The 6,127-nt window shown below is 36.3% G+C and overlaps 1 long non-coding RNA gene across 1 annotated transcript; it reads right to left on the reverse strand.

The window, feature by feature from the left end:
• Positions 1–5,206: 5,206 nt before the first annotated feature.
• LOC106094017 (uncharacterized) lies at positions 5,207–5,683 on the reverse strand. The gene is made up of 2 exons (XR_001222443.1): positions 5,520–5,683; positions 5,207–5,462 (listed from the first exon to the last, which is right to left on the reverse strand). It is a non-coding gene; the product is annotated as an uncharacterized LOC106094017 (long non-coding RNA).
• Between the last annotated feature and the right edge of the window lie 444 nt (positions 5,684–6,127).

The following is a 6,127-nucleotide window of genomic DNA, read 5'->3' on the forward strand; positions in this document are numbered from 1 at the left end:
CGAATATCCCAATTGCGGGCCAATTTCCCGGCGCAGGCAGTGGTACTCGCAGACGAGCGTGATGAGATTTTTTTGTACGGACCCCACTAACCCCAGAATCAGCGAGCTGATTTTGGAAATAAAGAGGGTAGTCTACAAACATAAATGGAATTTGTGGCTGAAACACTTGTAGCAACGTAACTTAGGTGTCGGTTTAGGCAAGCTGTGGTCTTCTGTTAGGTCACTCTCGAACCCCGGTAGACGGGATGACAGGACCTCAGTCACTTTTGGGGAAGTGACCGTGATTGATCCGAAGAGATGCGCCAGGTTGTTCAACCGTCAATTTATTGTGCATCCCGAGAGTGACAGAGCAAGGAGGAGGGCCACTCTTCGTACCCGTGGTCTCCGAGCCGATGCACACCCATCACAATTTACTGTGAGCGAAGTTACGAATGTCATCCGTGGCGCCAAATCATCCAAGGCGTTGGACCCCAACGGAAGCTCTACACTGATGCTGAAGAATCTGGATCTAACTGGAATCGAGTACTTTACTACTGTCCACAACCTGTCTTTTAACACTCTTATAGTTCCCGAAGTCTGGAAAATGAACAAAGTGATCCCGCTTCTGAAGCCTGAAAAGAACCAGAGTTCGGGAGAGTCGTACAGACCGATCTCCATTCTCTCAAAAGTACCCAAGACGCTTGAGGCATTACTCCTCCCGAGCCTTGTAGAGAAATTTCCACTCGCCGAGCATCAGCAGGGATTTCGACTGCATAGCATAACAACTGATTTGCATGCCAAGCAATGTAATAGGGCAGTCCTCGTTACCTATCGAAGGGGTTCGACCAGCCATGCCAAACTAAAGGGTGATTTTTTTGAGGTTAGGATTTTCATGCATTAGTATTTGACAGATCACGTGGGATTTCAGACATGGTGTCAAAGAGAAAGATGCTCAGTATGCTTTGACATTTCATCATGAATAGACTTACTAACGAGCAACGCTCGCAAATCATTGAATTTTATTACCAAAATCAGTGTTCGGTTCGAAATGTGTTCATTCACCGTAACGTTGCGTCCAACAGCATCTTTGAAAAAATACGGTCCAATGATTCCACCAGCGTACAAACCACACCAAACAGTGCATTTTTCGGGATGCATGGGCAGTTCTTGAACGGCTTCTGGTTGCTCTTCACTCCAAATGCGGCAATTTTGCTTATTTACGTAGCCATTCAACCAGAAATGAGCCTCATCGCTGAACAAAATTTGTCAAAATTTGAACACATTTCGAACCGAACACTGATTTTGGTAATAAAATTCAATGATTTGCAAGCGTTGCTCGTTAGTAAGTCTATTCATGATGAAATGTCAAAGCATACTGAGCATCTTTCTCTTTGACACCATGTCAGAAATCCCACGTGATCTGTCAAATACTAATGCATGAAAATCCTAACCTCAAAAAAATCACCCTTTATTTGAGGACATCGCCAATACGTTCCTCCAGCGAGGTCTGATACGCTGGGTTGCAAATTATCTCTGTGATCGTCAGTCATTTTTAGAATTTGGGGATAAGAAGTTGAAGCACCGTAGAGTGAAACAGGGAGTTCCCTAAGGCTGGGTCATATCCCCGGCACTGTTTAAACTAAACCTATCCTCCAGGCTCAATCACGTTCCGGCAGATGCAGCCGCCTCTACTTCTACAAAGCAAGGATTGATGCCGACGTGCAAGATGTATGTCCCGATTGTGACTAGGGACCACACGATGCACGTCACCTGTTTAGCTGCCCAGATCCCTCTGGACGCACACCATCTTCGTCGCAGAGTTCCTGAATCTGGACACTCAACAGAATCAAGCAGACGAAAGATAGAACACAACAAACTGCTACAAAAACAATAACCAATGGACATAATGTTCCAGTATGGACCGAAACAAGCTCACCTGTGGAATTTGACGTGGATCGAGGAGCTTGGTCTTTACATATGAATATGTGGCTGCAAAAACAAAACGAGTTGGTTTTTTATACCCACCACCATAAATCATTCATTTAGTCATTCCGTTTGCAACACACCGAAATATCGATTTCCGGCCCAACAAGGTATACGTCGAAAAATTTTAAGACGATTTTACGATGGCCGTGAGTCACGTGATTCGTGAGTGAGATCTGGATGCAATCACAGTATCGTGTGTGACCGTGATTGAATTAAAATTCTTCATGCGTAAGCTAGTAAGTCATGATTGTCTCGTGAGTGTTTCGTGGGACGAGAGTGTATCGTGAAACTTGAGTGTTTCATGAGTCGTGATTTATCTCGTGAATGTCTCGTGAGTTTTGATTTTCTCGTGAGTCATGCGTGAGTAAAATTTTTGTCTCGCGTGAATGTGAGTCGACATAAAAGTGGTGCATGAGTAAAATTTTACTCTCGTGAGCGTGCGTAAGCGTGAGTGAAAATTCATCAGTCAACATCTCTAGTAATCACGCTACAGTCTTCAAAACTTGAGATATTTGAGAGATTAAATTTAAGACAGACTTGGATTCGTTCTATGCGCACATTAAGTTCTTAAATGGGACAGATCGGACTATATTTTGATATAGCTGTCATATAGACCGATATGGTAATATAGGGTTTTGAGTCCATAAAAGCCCAATTTGTTACCCGATTCCGCTGAAACACTGAATTGTACTCGAGGTCCCGACATTCGAAACGAATATGGTGTATATCGAGTCATATTTACATATAGCTGCCATAAAGACCCATATGGCCTTTGAGGGTCTTAAGTCCATAACAGTGGGCAGTGGGTTTCATTAGGCCCGCAAATATTCGAACAAAATACCGTTCCCGAGCCCCCACCAAAATTATTTGATCTAAAAAAACGTTATTCTAAACATAAAATTTCAGTAAAATTCTCCTTAATGACGAAATTTCATTTTTATAATATTCTACAAAGGCAAAAAGTAGCATAGGCCAGTGCCGCTTTAAAATTTTTTCTTAAAGACGAAATGGTAATGAAATTCTTTCTAAAACAAGATGTAAATGATGAAATGTTAATAAGAAATGTTTTCTGCAGACTAATTTTCAGCTTAACTCAAACGACAAAATTTCAGCCAGAGCCGGATCCCCTTCAAATTATTATTATTATTTTTATTCTTAAGTCTATAGATTACATAATCCTTATAGACTAAATTATATGCTAAATACATACAAATCTTAAATTCAAAATAAATAAAACTCTGTATTTAATTGAAGTATTAACTTTGTTTTAACTGAATCACGTTTTTCAGAGAGAACGATGAGCCTATAGAATTTATTAAATTCAACGAGGCGACGTCGACTTCAACGCCGATAGTACATTTTACATTTTATGTAAATTCTATGTTCAATAAATCGGAAATTATTTTGCTTTGCATAACGTTGAGAAGGAAAGTTATATATAGCATTATTCCTTGGCTTTTTAATGTTGTCCATAAGCATTATTCGTCGGCATTTTAATGTTGTCTATATGCTTTATTCGTAATCAATATGGGAATATGTTTTCTGATATCTAACCTGTGTTCAAATTGAATCTTCAAATAAGGAATAGAGTCCACATACTCAACCATACAACCATTCAATAATAACTTGTATTAATCTTCCTCAGCCAAAAGAATGACATATGTTTACATTTTAAAATGTTCTAACAAGTTAGTATTGCACCATTTATAAAATTTGTTAAGATCTGATGTATAGGTATACACTGTTTTGCTTTGTCATTAAAAGAATAGACAATTTTAACATCATCTACATACATTAGGACCTTTGATTGAAGTATCACATTAGGCGGGTTATTAATAAACAGGTAATTAATAAACAATGAGTACGACCGATCCGAGAGGACTTCCTTGAGGTACACCGAATGTCAGAATTATTTTAGTAAAGTCATTTCCTACTTTCAACATTTGAGCTCTGCCCATTAGATATGATCTTATCAGTCAGTTTGATATCGTCTTCTAAACCCTTCATTCACAGTTGTAGTTAAATCTAAAGGATTCGCTTCTGTAGACCGATGATTCGGAAGCCATGTTGAAATTTACAAAAAATAGATGAAACATAAAAGGATGATACCTCAGTCACCATCTTTTCAAATAATTAAGGAATTGTATCCAATTTAGCGATTCCTCTATAGTTCGATGCCTCAATTCCACTACCATATTTAAATAAAGGTACAATAAACAATTCTTTCCATATTGGTGGTAATAACCAGTATTCAGAGATTTATTAAACATACAGAGATTTATGAAACATTATTAAACATTCTACACGCAGTATTTGATAATATTTCATTACAATTAAGGACAATATTTCATTAAAACTTTTTCTAACGACAATATTTTAATTAAATTTAATAATATTTTTTTTACGATAAAATTTCAATTAAATTTCTTCTATTGCTTTTTTAAGTCAAAATTTCACTGAAAAATCTCTAAAGACAAACTTTTGCCCACTTTTGGTCCTACGTCGAAAATATATTTCATAGCCAAAATTTCAATAATTGTTTGTGCCTGCTCAATGCATTTTGCGACGCTACATTAAGTCTTTTTAGTTTTCTACTCTATTCTAAATAAAAACGAAAAACAAACCCCATCGGTCCGATCTGGACACAATTTCAATAACAAAATCCAAATTTTCTATGTAAAGATAAAGCTTCAAGCACACTTTTAAGAAAACATTTCAATAAGTTTTTTCTTAAGACAAAATTTCAATGAAATATTACCTAAAGACAATATGTCGCTCATGCCTCAAAATTATTTTTTTTTTAACAGAAAGATGATGGATCGCGATTTCTGATATGCCATGTATCTTCATTAACACTATGTTTTTACAAAAAACAAAATAATTTCCATAATATTATATGATCATTTATCGAGTGCATTTTAATGACTTTAAATTAAAATTGCACCTGCTGTCCAAAGTAATAGGCTTGATACCATAAATTTATTTTCATCAAATGCAACAAGTCACTAAAAGATATCTTAGAATTTTAAAAAAATTTTTTGTTAAATTTTTTTCGATATAAGAAATTGCCGACTTTTGAAAAGCCATTTTTCTCTCAAAACATGAGCTTTAACTAGTTTTATTCTTCCACATTACGCCAATCCAAATTTCGTGAGGATAACTCTTTCAAAACTCAAGCTAGAGTTTTTCTAAGCCTTTTCATGGGTATTTTTCTACTCATTCGTTATTCTCTAAGTCACAATTCTGGTTGTATTATTTTTATTGAATAATAGAAATATAATATTCAAAGAATATTTAGTAATACATATTTGATTAAAAATTATTTGAATTACATCGACAATGATCCGAAAAATTTTCAGGACTCGGAAACACAATTTTAAAACGCAGAAATGATCACCCTGATAAATACGAGTACAGAGCTCCTAGCGATTAAGAGTCGAAATCTATCAGTCAATAGCAAGCAGCGTTGATTTTCGTAGAAATAGGAAACATATTTGCTAAATCCTATTAGTCAGCAAACATTTCTATGAGAGTAAGTTTAATATTACACTTACATATGTTTGCCGTTAGGGCATTTAGCATCAATTAGTGGACACCTTGGGCTAGTTGAATGAAAAAGTTTTCTAGAGAATTTGCTTTTGGAGATTATTTGACAATAATTTTCATTGTGAAAATTATCATTAAATTTGATTTATTAGATGACGAAAATATACCAAAAAAAAAATTAGAAAGAAATAAAATTGACATATAAATCTATTCTGATTTCGGATTTTTATACCCTCCACCATAAGATGGGGGGTATACTAATTTCGTCATTCTGTTTGTAACTATTCGAACTATTCGAAATATTCGCCTGAGACCCCATAAAGTATATATATTCTTGATCGTCGTGACATTTTATGTCGATCTAGCCATGTCCGTCCCTCCGTCCGTCTGTCTGTCGAAAGCACGGTAACTTCCGAAGGAGTGAATCTAGCCCCTTGAAATTTTGCGCAAATACTTCTTATTAGTGTAGGTCGGTTGGTATTGTTAATGGGTCATATCGGTCTATGTTTTGATATAGCTGCCATATAAACCGATCTTGGGTCTTGACTTCTTGAACCTCTAGAGTGCGCAATTCTTATCCGATTGAAATGAAATTTTGCACGACGTGTTTTGTTAT

This window comes from Stomoxys calcitrans, chromosome 1, assembly GCF_963082655.1.
Source record: "Stomoxys calcitrans chromosome 1, idStoCalc2.1, whole genome shotgun sequence".
Taxonomy (NCBI): Eukaryota; Metazoa; Arthropoda; class Insecta; order Diptera; family Muscidae; genus Stomoxys; species Stomoxys calcitrans.